The sequence below is a fragment of the Hypanus sabinus genome, chromosome 18 (assembly GCF_030144855.1).
Source record: "Hypanus sabinus isolate sHypSab1 chromosome 18, sHypSab1.hap1, whole genome shotgun sequence".
Classification (NCBI taxonomy): domain Eukaryota; kingdom Metazoa; phylum Chordata; class Chondrichthyes; order Myliobatiformes; family Dasyatidae; genus Hypanus; species Hypanus sabinus.
This window is the reverse complement of record NC_082723.1, coordinates 44,598,126-44,616,258: the sequence shown is the minus strand read 5'-3', so window position 1 is coordinate 44,616,258 and position 18,133 is coordinate 44,598,126. Positions and strand designations below refer to the sequence as shown.

General features: G+C 44.2%; 1 long non-coding RNA gene across 1 annotated transcript; it reads right to left on the bottom strand.

The window, feature by feature from the left end:
* Positions 1–11,307: 11,307 nt before the first annotated feature.
* LOC132377511 (uncharacterized) lies at positions 11,308–17,925 on the bottom strand. The gene is made up of 3 exons (XR_009506664.1): positions 17,738–17,925; positions 15,832–15,939; positions 11,308–11,694 (listed from the first exon to the last, which is right to left on the bottom strand). It is a non-coding gene; the product is annotated as an uncharacterized LOC132377511 (long non-coding RNA).
* Between the last annotated feature and the right edge of the window lie 208 nt (positions 17,926–18,133).

The following is an 18,133-nucleotide window of genomic DNA, read 5'->3' as shown; positions in this document are numbered from 1 at the left end:
TTATCAACTGTTTTGACTCTTTAAAATTTATTTCCTTGATCATAGAATCATTTCCTCTATACCAGTTTTGCAATCAGTGTTTTTTATACTTCTTATAATAAGAACAGAATTAGATACTCTATTTGGTAAATGAAACAAATCAAAAACCTATAAGTACTGGAAAACAGGAATTGCTGCTAACTCTCATCAGGTCAGGTGAAATCACAAAAGTGAACAATAGGCTGCACTGGAAAAATGGAAAATGGAGATTTTAAGTTAGATTTGGAGAGGTCGGCATATTTTGTAATTGCAACAATGAATGACAGGTTTCAGACTGGCATCTTCATCCAATCTTCAGAAACTTTGTATATAAATGTTATGCAATTGGGAAGGAAAAAAGTACAGATAGATAAATATTTATACAGATGAAATTCTTTGATATGTATTTCATTTAATGGCAAGTTACTAATCATTTGATTTATTTCAAAGCAAGTATAAATTCTTTAAGTTCGCACTTGAAAGGCCTTGACATGAAAAGTGAACTCTGTTTCTCCACTGGTGCTGCCTGACTTTGAGTATTTCCAACATGTTCTTTTTGTTTTTGCTGGCATTAATCTGCGAGAATGAATTAAAGATAAAAGGCTGTGTTGTACATCCAAATTAATTTGTGTTTTCCACTAGCTAAAGTTCATAAAATCATTATTCATTTTGTTTTATTATCTCTCTCTAAGATACTGGAGGGTAGTTGGCACAGCAAATGTACAAAGTGCTTTATTGAACAAAAGATCTCAGGGATGGGAAAAGAGCAGTTCTTCAAGGTTCCTTAAGGTTGCTATAGCTGGGGGTGGTAATCGGGGCATGCTCCCAATGGCATGTGAGACCCAAGTCCAGCTCATGGCTTAGCTATTAAGCTCGGTAGAACAGTTTCTACTGACAGAAGAAGAGGCAAAGGTGGGTTACTGGCACCTTAAAACAAGTCATTTCATGCAGACGGCGCTCATCAGCCATGGTTGGCAGCTCATCTGGGAGAAGAAAAACTTTGATCTCAGTCGTCCACTGCCTTGCAGCTAAACCCCAAAGGAAAAATCCAGAGCGGCAGTCTTACATTGAGTTCAATGCTCTCTGGTAACTCCCGCTCCGCTGCTGGTACCAAATTGCAGCAGCCTTTGCCGTTTCTTTGGGTTCATGAGATGTATAGAGGGGGAACTTGCTCTCCATATTGTACTGCCCAGGCTTGCATGTCTAGACAGCTAGGACGCAAAATCTATGCTCAACCCTTTCCAACAGAAGCCTCAGTCACTCATTCCAAGGCAGGCAACAGGTTCCGACCTTCCTACCTATTCCATGGTCACAGTGTAAGAGTACACAGAGTCAGAGAAGGTAGTCATATGGCATAATCCTTGAAAGGACACACTTACACACACACACACACACACACACACACACACACACACACACACACACACACACACACACACACACACACACACACACACACCATTGAATTAACCAATATTACGAAAGGAAGTATTGTGGCGACCCACTTCCTAGCGCACTCGAACCGGCTCACAAATAGCCAGCGCGCCGGCACAAAGGCCAGTCCCAAAAGGGCGCCAGGTCTGCTTCACCAATAAAGGGAAAAGCCTGCGGGGGATTGTGAGTACGTGCCCCTACAGCATCCACACCTGGGGAGGGTGGGATCAGGGAGGCTTTAAAGCAAGGCTGTGAAGTTCAAATAAAATCTTTCTTTAACTGCAGTTTACCGACTCCGTGTCGTTATTTCAGCACTGCGTGTAGCACACCGCTACAATTGGTGACCCCGATGGTCCAAACAATTTTTGGACTGGAGATGAATGACGCCGTATCTATTCATGTGGTTTCGTTGAAACTGCCAAGCTTCTGGACGCTGCGACCTCACCTATGGTTCCAGCAAGCAGAAGCCCAATTCCATGTTCAGCAGATAACCTCAGAGGACACACGTTACTACTATGTGGTGAGCTCCCTCGACCAGGACACAGCGGCCCAGGTTTAGGAGTTCGTACAGTCTCTCCCAGCGGATGGCAAGTACACGGAATTCAAAGCCCTGCTCATAAGGACTTTCGGACTCTCACGGCGCAAGCGGGCTGCCCATTTACTGCACCTGGACGGCTTGGGAGACAGACCTCCATCAGCTTTAATGAATGAGATGTTGTCTCTGGCCAGTGGGCACAAACCCTGCCTCATGTTTGAGCAGGCATTCCTAGAGCAGCTGCCCGAGGACATCTGACGCGGATTTCAACAACCCCCGGAAGGTGGCAGCCCGGGCGGACTTGCTGTGGAATGCCAAGAAGGAGAGTGGGGCGTCCGTCACACAGATCACCAGACCACACTCCCAGCAGCAAACCAGACCCGGCCCGGCCACAGAACCCACTAACCCAGAGGCAAGAGTGGGGAGCCCAATGAACAATGGTGCTTCTACCACCAGCGGTGGGGCACAGAAGCCCGCCGCTGTAGCCCGCCCTGCAAGTTCCCGGGAAACACCAGGGCCAGCTGCCGCTGATGGCTACGGCGGCTGGCCATCAGGATAGCCTCCTGTATGTGTGGGACAAGAGGTCGGGACGCCGTTTTTTGGTCGACACCAGTGCCGAGATCAGCGTCTTACCTCCGACAAGTTACGACACTCGCAACAGGGCACCGAGTCCCCCCCCGAGGGCCGTGAACGGCAGCACAGTAAGGACCTATGACACCCGTCAGGTGCAGCTACAGTTCGGCTCCAGCAGGTTCACATGGACTTCAAACTGGCCGCCGTAACCCAACCGCTTCTGGGTGCGGATTTTTTGCGGGCTCACAGCCTGCTGGTCGACCTGCTGAGGCAGAGACTGGTCCACACCGAGACCTTTCAGACGTTCTCCCTGGGTAAAAGCCCAGTTGCCAGCCCCACACTTTGACTCCATCACGCTGTCCGACAATGACTTCACCAGAGTCCTGACGGATTTCCCATCGGTTCTGGCACCACAGTTCACACAGCCATGCCCCGACACAGCGTACAGCACCACATCCCGACCCAGGGACCACCCCTCCATGCCCGTGCTCGGCGGCTTCCCCCAGACAAGCTCCAACTGGTGAAGGAGGAGTTCAAGAGGATGGAGGAATAGGGTATCATCCAGCGGTCCGTCAGCCCATGGGCCTCCCCCCTGCACATGGTGCCCAAAGCTACAGGGGGTTGGAGACCATGCAACGACAATCGCAGGCTGAATGAGGCTACCACACCGGACCGCTACCCTGTGCTGCACATTCAGGACTTTGCAGCAAACCTGCACGGCGCACGGATCTTCTCCAAGGTAGACCTCGTCCCGGGATACCATCAAATACCGATGCATCCAGATGACGTCCCCGAAACGGCTCTCATCACCCCGTTCGGCCTTTTCGAGTTCCTCCGCATGCTGTTCGGCTTGAAGAATGCCGCACAGACATCCCAGCGGTTAATGGACGCGGTGGGACGCGACCCGGACTTCGCATTCATCTATTTGGACGACATCTTCATAGCCAGTAGCAGTCATCAGGAGCATCTGTTCCACCTCCGTCAACTCTACGCCCGACTGAGTGAGTACGGTCTAACAATCAACCTGGCCAAATGCCAGTTCGGGCTCGACACCATCGACTTCCAGGCCACAGGATTACTAAAGACGGAGCAACCCCTCTCCCTGCTAAGGTAGACGCGGTCCGCAATTTCCCCTGACCCACCACGATCAAAGGCCTTCAGGAATTCGTAGGTATGGTCAATTTCTACCACCGCTTCCTCCCTTCAGCTGCCCGAATCATGCGCCCCCTGTTCACCCTGATGTTGGGTCCGGGCAAGGACATTACCTGGGATGAAGACTCCACCGCCACTTTCATTAAAACGAAAGATGCCTTGGCAAACGCCGTGATGCTAGTGCACCCCAGAATGGATGCCCCTACCGTTCTCACAGCAGATGCATCAAACACGGCAGTCGGTGGGGTGCTGGAGCAACTCATCACAGGTCGCTGGCAACCCCTGGCGTTTTTCAGCAAACACCTGCGGCCACCCGAGCTCAAATACAGTGCTTTCGACCGGGAACTGTTGGCGCTATACCTGGCAATCCGGCATTTCAGGTACTTCTTAGAAGGTAGGCCCTTCACCGCATTCACGGACCACAAGCCGCTTACCTTTACGTTCACGAAGGTGTCCGATCCCTGGTCGTCCCGCCAGCAGCACCATCTGTCTTACATCTCTGAATACACGACGGATGTCCGGCATGTCTCGGGTAAGGACGATGTCGTGGCTGACACACTCACTCGCCCTAACATTCATGCCCTTTCTCAAGGGGTAGACTTTGAGGCGCTGGCAGAGGCGCAGCAGGCAGACGAGGAGATCCCGAGTTACAGAACCGCAGTCTCCGGTTTGCAGCTCCAGGACTTCCCTGTAGGCCCAGGTGAGAGGACCCTACACTGTGACGTCGCAACGGGCCAGCCCCATCCCGTCATCCTGGCACCTTGGCGGCAATGCATTTTTGACTCCATTCATAACTTAGCGCACCCCTCCATCAGGACAACCGTCCGGATAGTCTCCAGCAGGTTCGTTTGGCACGGACTCCGCAAGCAGGTCAGTGAATGGGCCAGAACTTGCATGCACTGCCAGACGGCCAAGGTGCAGCAGCACACCAAAGCTCTGCCGCAGCAGTTCCACCCCACCCACCGGCGTTTCGACCACATTCATGTGGATATCATGGGCCCCCTGCCAGTGTCGCGCGGACCGCGTTACCTCCTCACTATCGTGGACCGGTTCACCAGATGGCCAGAGGTGATCCCGCTCACCGACACCACCTCCGAATCTTGCGCCCGGGCACTGATCACCACCTGGGTGTCCCGCTTTGGTGTACTGGTCCACATTACCTCCGACAGAGGCGCCCAGTTCACCTCCAGCCTATGGTCAGCTATGGCCAGCCTTTTGGGGACACAGCTGCACCACACAACTGCCTACCACCCACAGTCGAACGGCCTGGTGGAGCATTTCCAACGTCACCTAAAGTTGGCTCTCATGGCCCGCCTGCGAGGAGCTAACTGGGTGGACGAGCTTCCCTGGGTCCTACTCGGCATCCGCACGGTGCCCAAAGCCGATCTGCACGCCTCGTCGGCCGAGTTGGTGTACGGCGCACCCCTGGTCATCCCCGGGGAGTTCATACCAGCCCCAAGGGGGCAAGAGGAAGAACCCGCAGCAGTCCTGGGCAGACTACGTGAGAGGCTCGGTGACCTGGCCCCCATACCCACTTCACAGCAGGGGCAGAACCCGACCTGCGTACCCCAAGACCTGCAGAACTGTAAATTTGTGTTTGTACGAAGGGACGGGCATTGGCCACCACTGCAACGGCCCTACGAGGGGCCGTTTACGATGCTCAGGAACAATGGGTCCACGTTCGTGCTGGACGTTGTGGGGAGAGAGGAGGTTTTCACAGTGGACCAACTCATACTGGCCCACATGGACATGGCACAACCGGTCGAGTTTCCGGCACCGCGGCGCAGAGGCCGACCTCCCAAACAGGGTCCGGCCCAGACTGTGGACATTGGGAGGTGTATCGCCGGTTCTGGGGGAGGGTTATGTGGCGACCCACTTCCTAGCGCACTCGAACCGGCTCACAAATAGCCAGCGCGCCGGCACAAAGGCCAGTCCCAAAAGGACGCCAGGTCTGCTTCACCAACAAAGGGAAAAGCCTGCGGGGGATTGTGAGTACGTGCCCCTACAGCATCCACGCCCAGGGAGGGTGGGATCAGGGAGGCTTTAAAGCAAGGCTGTGAAGTTCGAATAAAATCTTTCTTTAACTGCAGTTTACCGACTCCATGTCATTATTTTAGCGCAGCGTGTAGCACACCGCTACAGTGTGTGCTTTTGTGAAGTTTTTTAGTTACTAATCAATTGCATCTGATGAGATATTCAGTGACCTTGAACAAAGATATAAAGTTTCCAATATCCAAAGAGGAAATTGAAGTCAGAACTTCTGAAATCTGCTGTATTGATGTTCCACTTTTGTTTAATCAAGTTAATTTTTATTTTATCATTAAGATTTCTCTTGCCTTTGATCAGGTCAATACAAGACCACTTGATACTTCCAAGGATGCTATTTTATTGTTGTAGATGTCTGTTTAATGGCTCCAGGCGGGCCACATCATTAGATATTTGAATGATTTTTTTGGGGTTTTCTGCCTAAATTGTGAAAATGTCAAGCCTTGGTCTCATATATATTGAAGTCCAAAACTGAAGGCTGAGTCACCGTATTGAATCAAAACTGGGCCATCAGGGAATGAAGAAAAAACATAGCAAGCATGAGGATTAATTTTGTGACCCAGAAGAACACTACTGATCTTTTCTGATGTAACGGAAATATCTTCAAATCTAGATAGGAGTCTTCTCTAGGGCTTGGGAAACAGATCAAAGAATGAGCAATTTTGTCACTGTCAGTTGTCTCCCAAGATGGTAGCTGAGTTTCTTTATAAAACATTGCATATCGATTTGCACTTGACCTATAGCTGAGAGACATTTGTCCAATAAATGAGGTAGTCCAGGCAAAGGATGTCGACCCAAAACATCAACTCTCCATTTCCTTCTACAGATGTTGTCTGACATGTTAAGTTCCTCCAGCATTTCATTTCTTGCTCCAGATTCTGACAACTGCGGCCTCCTGTGTCTACTTGATGGTTAAATAGTATGATGAATACAGTACTGTGATTTCAACCTAATTTGCACCATCTAGAAGAGTTACAATTCACCCTGCTCTTGGAATAAAATCCTACAGATTTATCAAGTGTAACACTCATTCACTATTGCTACATTTGATATTAAGTGCATAAGAAAAATGAATTTCTTAAGTTGTATGAGTGAATTATTTTGACTGATATCATTGATATGAAACACAGAACATGGTATATAAAACATAGAAGAGCACAACACAGTACAGGCCCTTCAGACATTTTTGTGCTGACCTTTTAACCTACTCCAAGATCAGTCTAACCCTTCTCTCACACACAGACCCCAATTTTCCTTTCGTCCATATTCTTATCTAAGAAACTGTTAAATTTCCCTAATATACTCAACTCTAGCATCAACACTGGCAGTGTGCTTCACACACATTTTGTGTAAAAAATAATACCTACCTCTGTCGTAGTACTATAATTTTCCAATCATGTTAAAATTACATCCTTTCATATTAGTCCTATCTGGCATAGGAAAAAGATACTACCTCTCCACTCTGACTATGCTTCTTCTCATCTTATTCACCTCTCATCCTCCTCCTTCACTCAAAAAGAAATGCTCTAGCTTGCTCAAACTCTCCTCATAATTCATGAACTCTAATCCATGCAGCATCTTGGTAAATCTTTCTGCACCATCTCTCAAGCTCCCACATCCTTCCTACAATGAGGCAACCTGTAATGAGCCCCTTGGGCTTGTGTGGGCAACTTAAGAGCACTGGAATTGATGAATTGTTGTTTAATAAGAGTCAATAATGTTGAATTCCTTGTGTTTCTTCTCGAGCGACTCCCTCTTTGTAATGCATTCTCCTGGTGCTTTCTCTTTAAACTTATTAAGTTTATTCTGATAGGCTCAGAGATTCCGTGTTACTTGCATTATTTAAGTGGACACCAGATAAGTGCTAATCTTTGGGATCCTAGTTTTGAGAATGTTACGTCTCACAGTTTAGCTCTGCCAAGCAACTGATGCTCTGGTAGAATTAAAATAAATAAATTCTGGTCACCATCTGTGCATTGGAGTCTGTCTTTCCTCCATTTTTGGGTTCTGATATTGCCATCACACATCATTTCACAACCAGGACTGAACACAGGACTCAAACGTGGTCTAACCAGAATTGTGTGAAAATGAAACATTACCTTGTGAATCTTATACTCTGTCCCACAGCTAATGAAGGCCAACATCCCATAAACTTTCATGGTAACTTTGAGGGAATTGTCGATGTGAAAACCAAGATCTCTCTGTTCTTCCACACCGCCAAGGATCCCACCATTATCCTTCTACTCTACCTTCAATTATGACCTTCCAAAGTGTATCACTTTATACTTTTCCAGATTGAACTCATCAACTTCTCAGCCCAGTTTTGCATCCTATCAATGTCCTGCTGTAATCCATGACAACTTTCTACACCATCCACAACAACTAAACTCTATGTGTTATCTACAAAGTTACTATCCCACCCTTCCATTTCCTCATACAAGTAGTTTATAAAAATTACAAAGAGAAAGAGTCCCAGAACACCACTGGTTACCAAACTCCAGGCTGAATAGCCTCCATCTAATAATATCCCTCTGCCTTATTTAAGCAAACAAGTTCTGAATCCACACAGTCAAATTTCCATGGATGCCATGTCTCCTGATATTCCTAGTGAGCTTACTCTAGAGAAACTTGTCAAATGCCATACAAAAATTCATATACACCACATTCACTGCATTACTTTCATGATATTGTTTTACCACTTCCTCAAAGAATTCAGACAGGCTCATGAGGCACTACTGCCCCTTACAAAACCATGCTGACTATCCTTAAGAACACTGTGCTTCTCCAAATGTTTGTATATCTTACCAATAAGAATCATCTCCAATAATTTGCATACCACTAATGTAAGATTCACTCATCTGTAATTCCCAGAATTATCCCTATTAACTTTCGTGAACAAGGGGATAACACTTGCCACCCTCCAATCTTCTGGTACCAGTGAGGATGCAAAGGTCATCAGCAAAAGCACACCCATCTCCTCTCCTGCTTCTCATAGTAACCAACGAAATATCTCATCTGGCCCCAGGGACTTACAATATCTATCCTAATGTTTTCAAAAGTTTCAGCACAACTCTTTCTGAACATAACATGTTCCAGCATATTAGTCTGTTCTGCTCTGTTCCCACATTTGTCAAGTTCCCTATCATTGTGAATATTGTCCCAAATTATTCATTAAAGACCTCAGCTACTTCCTGTGACCCCAGGCACATGTTTTGTCTTATATCTCTAACCACACTCCAGTCATTTCCCTGTTAGTCACATATATATAGAACACCTTAGAGCTTTCCTTAATCCTTCTCACGCCCCCTTCTAGCACTTGTAATTCAATTTTTAAGCTGCTTCCTGGCTACTTTTTAACTCTTGTTTCCAAAACATTAAGTATGTTTCCTTTTTCTTCTTCATGAGATTTTCCGCTTCTGTTGTCAACCATGGTTACTTCACCCCACCATCCTTTCCCTGCCTCAGCAAGACAAACGTAACCAGAACCCCATGCAGGGTGCTTCCTATAAAACTTCCACATTTCCATTGTATTTTTTGCTGAGTGCATCTTTCCCAATTTATGCCTAGTTCCTACCTAAGAGCATTATAATTCAAACTCCTTCAATTCAATATTTCCCCATACTATCAGCTCCAAACCGGTCCATTTCTATGCTAACAGATGGGGAATTGTGGTCACTGCCTCCTAAATGCTCACCTACTGAGAGAACTGTCTGTCACCTGACCAGTTCCAATGGCAAGTATTAGGTCCAGTATGGCCTCTTTTCTAGGCAGCCTGTCCACATATTGTGACAGGAATCCTTCCTGGCACACCTACCAAATGATGCTTCATCTAAGTGAATTGCACTAAGGAGATGCCAATTAATAATAGCAAAGTTGAGGTCCCCATGGCAACAAATATTAGCACTTTTTTGCCTTCCAATCTGATCTTTACTGAGTCTGTTGTTTTTTTTTTGGGGGGGGGGGGTGTCTATCAAATTCCCCCAAAAGAGTGATTTCTCCCTTCCTGTTTTTGACTTCCATCCACTCTGACTCAGTAGACAAACTTTCATAACGTCCTCTGTTTCTGCAGGTGTGATACTATCCCTGATTAGTAATACTACTCCCCCACCTCTTTTACCCCATTTCCTGAAGAGAAAGATTAAATAAAAACCCAGAAGATTATAAAGAAGCCAGAAAAGAACTCAGAAGGATAATTAGGGAAGCCAAAAGGGTCCATGAAATGTCATTGGCAAGTAGGATTAAACAAAGTCACACACACATTAAGAGCAAGAGGATAACTAGGGAGAGAGTAGGACCACTCAAGGATACAGGGGAACATTTGCTTGGATGCTGAAGATTGAGTGAATGAGTACTTTACATCATTATTTACCAAAGAGAAGGGCATGGAGGGTAGGGAGATCAATGCCAAGTGTATCATACATTACAATATAAATACCTATGTTAAGATGCTGTTTATTGACTGTAGCTCAGTGTTAAACACCATTGTTCCTGCAGCCCTCATTAAAATCTGCAGAACCTGGGTTTCTGTACCTTCCTCTGCAACTGGATCCTTGAATTCCTAACTGGAAGACCACAATCTATGCGGACTGGAAGTAAAATCTCCACCTTGCTGACAATCAACACCAGCGCATCACAGGGATGTGTGCTGAGCGCACTGTTCTATTCTCCCTACACCCATGACTGTGTGACCAGGCATAGCTCAAATGCCATCTATAAACTTGCTGACAATATAACTATTGTTGGCAGAACCTCAGATGGTGAAGAGAAGGTTGCCGGAACGAAATATTCCAGCTAGCTGAGCGGTGTTGCAGCAACAACCTTGCACTCAATGTCAGTAAGACCAAAGAGCTGACCATGAACTTCAGAAAGGGTAAGATGAGGGAACACACATCAATCCTCATAGAGGGATCAGAATTGGAGAGGGTGAGCAGCTTCATGTTCCTAGGTGTTAATATTTCTGAGAGCCTAACCCAGTCCCAATATATCAATGCAGCTATAAAGACAGCAAGAGAGTGGCTATATTTCATTGGGAGTTCAATAGATTTTGAAATGTCACATAAAACACTCAAAAATTTCTACAGATGTAACATGAAAGACATTCTGACTGGCTGCACCACCAACTGGTATGGGGGATAGGGGCTACTACATAGGATTGAAGTAAGCTGCAGAGAGTGGTAAAATCAGTCAGCTCCATCATGGGTGCTATCATCCATAGTCTCCAAGACATCTTCAAGGAACGGTGCCTCCTAATTAAGGACCTGGGACATGCTCTCTCCTCATTGTTACAATCAGGAAGGAGGTACAGAAGCCTGATGGCACACTATCAGTGATTCAGGAATAGCTCCTTTCCCTCTGCCATTCAATTTCTGAACAGACATTGAAATCATCAATACTACTGTTGCAATATAGCAATAATGAATATCGGATTGAAACAGTTTTTTTAAATAAACAAATAAGTATTTATTTAAACTCTGCTCAATAAAAATGAAAAGTAAACAAATGACTAACTTAACCCAAAGTTAACTGACATATGGCAACTCGAACGGTTCTTAAAACGATAAATGCAAACACAGTTCTTAAAGTGATAAATGTGTAAGTCCAAATGATTTATACAGTCAATTGGGAGAGACATTCCTGAAGTAACAAATTCCTCGACGATGTGATGTTACTGCTGATCCTAGCTGAAATATGTCTTGCCCAAAGGATTCATGATGAAGGAAATAAAAACGGCTTGAAGGAACTGACCTTTTCCTTGGCAAATAACACTGCGCCCAACCCTTTCTGCTCCTACAGCAGGGATTATCTCAGATGCAGGTTAGTATTTCCTTGACCGAAGATCCAATAAGGTTGATCCTCTATTACCACGGATGACACCAACTTTACTCGATCCTTCGGGTTTCCGCACTTTGGCAAATCTTCACTCTTCAATACCTAGACTTTAAAATTAAATCAAAGATACATCAAACATAACTGGCAGTGATTTTCAAAACTGCTGGGACAACGACAATGTACCTTACAGTAAGAATTAAAACCACTTTAAAACAAAACTGCATCATGAAACTAAATACGTAGCATAACGGAGTAACGGACAACTTAAATGATGTCCCAGCAAAAACGCCTGCATCATTGCAGGCTTTCCCCATTTTATACCTGTTGGAACAGGTCATCACATGACCTCACACTGGCAGGAAAATTACATCATGCCACCATCACAAGACCATAACATCACGCTCACCAGACTCTCAATTGCTTCATTGTTATGAGACAGTTACAAGATACCCACAAGGTATATAACACCTCCCTCCAAAAAAAATTAAATTTTGGTCTGTCAAGATTTATCAAAATATTATACTCCTGTAACATTAAACTCAAGTTTAGTAGCCTTCAATTTTTGTTTTTCATCTTACTCAGAAACACTAACGGATTATGGTCAGTGTAAACAATGAGTGGTTTTTGAGTTGTACCAACATACACATCAAAATGTTGTAAGGCCAAAACAAGGGAGAATAATTCCTTTTCTATAGTTGAATAGTTTCTTTGATGCTTATTAAATTTCTTAGAAAAGTAAGCTACTGGATGATCAACCTTGTCACCGTCATTTCTTTGCAGTAATACTACTCCTGCAGCTTCATCACTAGCATCTACAGCTAATGAAAATGTATTTTCAAAGTCAGGAGCCCTGAGCACAGGTTGATGACATATCACAGTTTTCAGTTTCTCAAATGCCTCCTGACAAAGCACTGTCCACACAAACTTTTCATTTTTCTTCAAGAGGTTAGTTAATGGAAGGGCAAAATTAGCAAAATTCTTACAAAATTTTCAGTAATATCTTACCATTCCCAAGAATCTTTTGAGATTTTTTTTCGAGTTGGAGTGGGGATCTCTAAAATTGCACAAACTTTTGCCTGAACAGGATCTAACTCACCTTGACCCGCAACATAACCAAGATAAGTCACAGCAGCGTGACCAAATCCACTTTTAGCTAAATTAATACAACACACACAAAATGCTGGTGGAAGACAGCAGGCCAGGCAGCATCTACAAGGAGAAGCACTGTCGACGTTTCGGGCCGAGACCCTTCATCAGGACTAACTGAAAGGAAAGATACTAAGAGATTTGAAAGTAGTGGGGGGAGGGGGACATGCGAAATTTTGCAGCTGCAGCTTGATGCATCTGGAGCAAGTATGGTCGGCTGGGAGACTCCCAGACTTCCCACATCTGACACCCAGTGCAGAACACCGGCCTCACAGACATACTTCCTATTCCTATTCCTCACTTACCTCGCCTCGACCCATTATCGCTAAAGCCCTCCCACTCTGCCTCAGATCAATCCATCCATGACCGCTCTGCTAGGCAGTGTCTCCCTCTTATGCCTGAACCTTCTCTGCTATTTAACTCACCACTGGTGCTCTGGTTATAGCCACTGATAGGCCACGTACAATGGACAAATGCTCTTGAAGCTCCCTTTTTAAATAACTGCCACCAACCTGCAAGAAATTCCTCTTGGTAAAGCTCTGTTGACAACACTGATAGGCCACATACAATGCCATACAGTTTTGGTTACCCTATTATCGGAAGGATGTCAAGCCTTTGAAGAGTATGCAGAAGAGTTTTAACAGGATGTTGCCTGGATTAGAGAGAATGTGTTATAAAAAAGCTCAGACGAATTTGAGTTGTTTTCTCTGGAAGGGTGGGGGCAGAGGGGAGATCTGAGAGAGGTTTGAAAGATTATGAGAGACACAGATCGAGTAGACTTACAGTATATTTTTCCCAGGTTTGAAATGTCTGATACCAGACAGCATGTATTAAAGTTGAGATGGGATAAGTGTGAACAAGATGTGAGGGGCAAGTTTTTACCCGGAGTGTGGTGGGTATCTGGAATGCATTGCCTTAAGTGATGGTAGAGGCGGATGCATTGGGGATTTTAAAGAGATATTTAGATAGACACATGAATATGAGGGGAATGAAAGGATATGGGCTTTGTGTAGGCAGAAGGGATTAATTCAGTTGGACGTTTGATGACTAATTTAATTGGTTTTGTCACAACTATGGATTCAGCATCACAGTAGATACAACAATTGCACTTGTGAATATGCACATGCTGGCTAATTATTATTTTATTGAGATTGTATTTAACTCCATACTTGTCATTGCAGTGCTTGTTGAGACTTGGACACAGCAATGCTTCGCTGTCTGCTTTCCGCTTTGCCTGAAAAATTGGCCTCTTGAGTCAGCTGACTCTGAAGACTAGCGGTAATCGTCTTATTCTTAGTTGTTCTTTTCAGCCACAGCATAGGCTTTGTTTTCCATTTGAGAGTTTTGGTTAATGGCCCTGTTTTGGCCTAACGTTTATCGTTTTCTTTTCCCTTTAACATAGTTCGCAATAAAGTCTGAACTATTGACCTGCTTCAGTGTCTCTTACTCCACACTTGGGTCCTATCTGCATCGGGTGGCAGGTTTGGCACAACACTGAGGGCCACAGAGCTTGTTCCTGTACCATCCGATGTTGTACTTCTGTCTAAACTCAAGAATATCTAACAGCTATCCTGATCTTGTGACTGCCAAATCTCTGTAATAGCCATAACATCATAGTTCATCAGTCTTCTTCCTGATGCATTTTCCATGAAAATAAACACATTTTAACTCTTCCAACTAAATGTATTTATGCTCTATCCACTACCTTTCCTTCTTCGCTGTTTCTTTGCATATTATATCTACCTTGTCACCAACTGTTTCATCCTGTGATGATTTGTTTCCAAATCTCTGCCAACTTAGTTTGAACTCTCCCCAATGGTTCTAGCAAAATTGCTCACAAAGACATTGGACCCTCTCAAATATAGATGCGACCCAGCCTTTTTTACAGGTTATACCTTCCCCAAAAGAGATTGCAGTAATGCATCAATACAAAACCCTATCCCCTGCACCAAATCTTCAGCCACACATTCATCTGCCATACCATTCTAGTCCTATTCTCACTGGTGCACGACACAGGCAGCAATCCAGAGGTTACAATCCTTTAGGCCCTGTTTTTCAGCTCCTTTCTAGCTCCCTATACTGTAGTCACTCATCAGTACCTATCCTTTTTCTACTTATGTCAGTAGTACCAATATATACTGCTCCTTCCGTCTGTCATCTTGCCCTTAAGAAGGCCATGGATATTTAAAAAAATATATAGTGTGCATGCCGGCAGTTTCCAATGCAATTTGAAAAAGACCATTTGTGCTTTCTTAATACCTAGCTCGAGGCTGAGCAGATGATTTTAGTGAAATGGAATGTGTACATCTGTACCATTCAGTTCCAGTGATTAAGTATGTGTCCAATCTGGAATTCAGAAGCCTCTAACGTTTTGTGATGCAGGCAGCTGATTTTGCATTGGTGATGTATACTGCTGCAGAAGGGTTTAATTCTGGTGTGCTTGTAGATCTGTGTAACATTGCAAGCCACTTCTCGTTAGGAATTATATTTCAATTTTATTTCCTTTTATTTCACCTTATTCCCTCAGGTAAGGTTGTATTGATGCCAAATAGGATGGGCCTGGAACTTTACCTTTGGAAATGCATTCAAGGATGCTGGAAGAAGTTAGACAGCTCATATTTCAAACTGTCTGGCCTTTATTATGATGGTATCCAGTCTAATTATGCTTGCCATTAATACAATAAGGTGCTGTTCGTTGTCAAAAATAGCTGGGTAGAAGAATTAGCTCTTAAGGAATGCTTCACTCTAAAATGGACAAAGAAACTGTGATCTAATAGTCACTCAATTAATTTTCATTTAGATGTGTCAACATTGAAAAATCTTTGTTGTTATATTTTTTAATTGTGTGATGAAAACTGATTTGATAGCCTTGTTCAGAAAGGTACCCATTGTTAGAAAGGATAAAATGTTTTTGGCATGAGGACCACACAGAAGGATTTGAGGATTGTAAGTAATGTTATTTATCAAGTAAAATGCACTTCATTAAAACAAAGGTAGTTACGCTTTCAAAGAAGGTGTTTAGTGTGCTTGGAAGTTACCCCTCCTCTATTGATGTTAGCGCATTTTCTAAATATCTAGTGGAAGAACAAAAGAAATACCTTGGCTGGAAGATCCATAACAGACAGGAGATCTTGAACTCTAAGAGGATGCGACCAGGTGTATGTGCACTTTGGTCTGCCTTACATCATGCCATGCAGAAGGAACATCTGTGATAAAAACAAGGAATTGGTCAGTGTTGTCAGGAAGATATGAGGGGCTCAAAGAAGAACAAAGGAATCAGAGAATTAAACAGGAAACATGCAGGTCCTGATGAAGGAGCTCATGCCAAAACATTGACTATTTATTCATTTTCATAGATACTGCCTGACATGCTGAGTTTCTCCAGAATTTCCAGTATCTTCAGAATGGTAACCGGAATGGGAAATGGAAAAAAAAGGAGGGAAGAGGGAGAAGAAATTACCAGGGATTAGAGAAATCGATGTTCCTGCCAACAGACTGGAGGCTACCCAAATAGAATATGAGTTGTTGTACCTCTAACCAGAGTTTGGCCTCATCATGGCAGTGGGGGATGCCATGGACTGATATGTCAGAATCTGACTAAGAAGTTGAATTGAAATGGGAAGCCACTGGAAGATCCTGCCTTTTGGGGTAGACAGAGCAAAGTTGATCAACAAAGCAGTTCATGAATCCATGATGGGTCTCACTAATGTAGAGGAGGCCACACGAGGAGCACCCAATACAATAGATTACCCTGAAAGACTTACAGGCGAAGTGTCAATGGGAAGGATTTGGGGCCCTGAATGGTGGTGCAGGAGAAGGTGTAGCACTTGCCACACTTGCAGGGTTAGGTGCCAGGAGGGGGATCACTGGGGAGGGTTGAGAAGTCATGTTGAGAACAATCACTTTGGAAAGTGAATTGGTAGGGATGGAGAATATGTACTTAACAGCAGAATCCCATTGGAGATGGTGGAAGTTACAGAGAATGGTGTGCTAGATACAGAGACTCATGGGGTGGCAGGTAAGGATGTGGGGAACCCCATCACTGTTCTATCAGCAGGAGGATAGATATGTGGGAAATAGAGAAGATGCCAGTGAGGACAGCATCGATAGTGCTGGAAGGGAGAAACCCCATTTTTTTGAAAACAGAGGACATGTCAAATGTTCTAGAATGAAAAAAATCCTCATCCAGAGAACAGATATGATTGAAAAGAAGGAATTGGGAGAAGGGAATAGCATTTTTACAAGTGACAGAGTGGGAAGAAATATAGTCAAGATAACTGTAAGAGTCTGTAGGTCTGTAAAAGATGCCAGTCTATCTCTAGAGATGAAGACAGAGCAATCGAAAGGTGTCAGAGATGGACTAAGTGAATTTGTGTGTAGGGCAGTAACTGGAGGTTGATGAAATCAATGAGCTCAGCATGGCTGCATGATGCAGCACCAATGTATTCTTCAAGGTAAAAAAGAAAAATTTGGGGAGCATTACCAGTATAGACGCAACATGGACTGTTCCTCACAGATGACGAAAAGGCAGGCATACAGTGGCTTGGGACAATGTGAATGCACACAGTACACTTCGGGTTTGAAGAAATTGGGAAGAACCAAAAGAGAAATTGTTGAGGGTGAGGACCAGTTCCACCAAACAGAGGAAAGTGGGTGGGAAATGGTTAGCTCTGTTGTCAAGAAAGATGTAGAGAGCTTTAAGGCTTTCCTGATCTCTACTTTTAGCCACCTTCAGGAATCACTGTAATACTTGTGCTGGAAGTACGGTTAGTTGGGGTACAGCAGGACCGGTACATTTTGCCCAATTTAACAACTGCCCATTTAGCTGGTTTAAGGGAAATAGTTAAAACCCAAATTGAGTAATAAATTATGTATTTAAATGAAATACAGAACAAATCAGAACACTACCAATAGTATTGTAGCACTATAAAACTCTGTGTTCCTTATAGTTACTGACGGTGGAATTCATCCAGTGTACGCAATGAACAAAATTAGTGCAGACACCTAGTGCAGATAATGGACTGCCTTTATATAATGCTATCGATGACCGCATCCTCCAAATCTTTATTTTCATTGTAATATTCAAGATGGTCATCAATATCTTCAAATTCTTTGTAGTTTCTTATTTGTTGAAGTAGTGAAATCACTTCATTTTCACTCCCGACCGTTTCTGACATCTGCAAGCCTGAATGCTTGAAATCCTAGTGAGAAAAATAGATCAGAATTGTCTTATAGCTTAGTTCTCATCAATTATCAGTAACAAAAATCACTTATTTTTGAACACAAACGTACACAACTGATGCTATTTAAAAACTGTTCACGTTATGTGCGATGTAGTGTCTAAAAGTCACACAAATGCATACAATTGATGCTACAATTGTCCACTTGTGTGAGGCCATT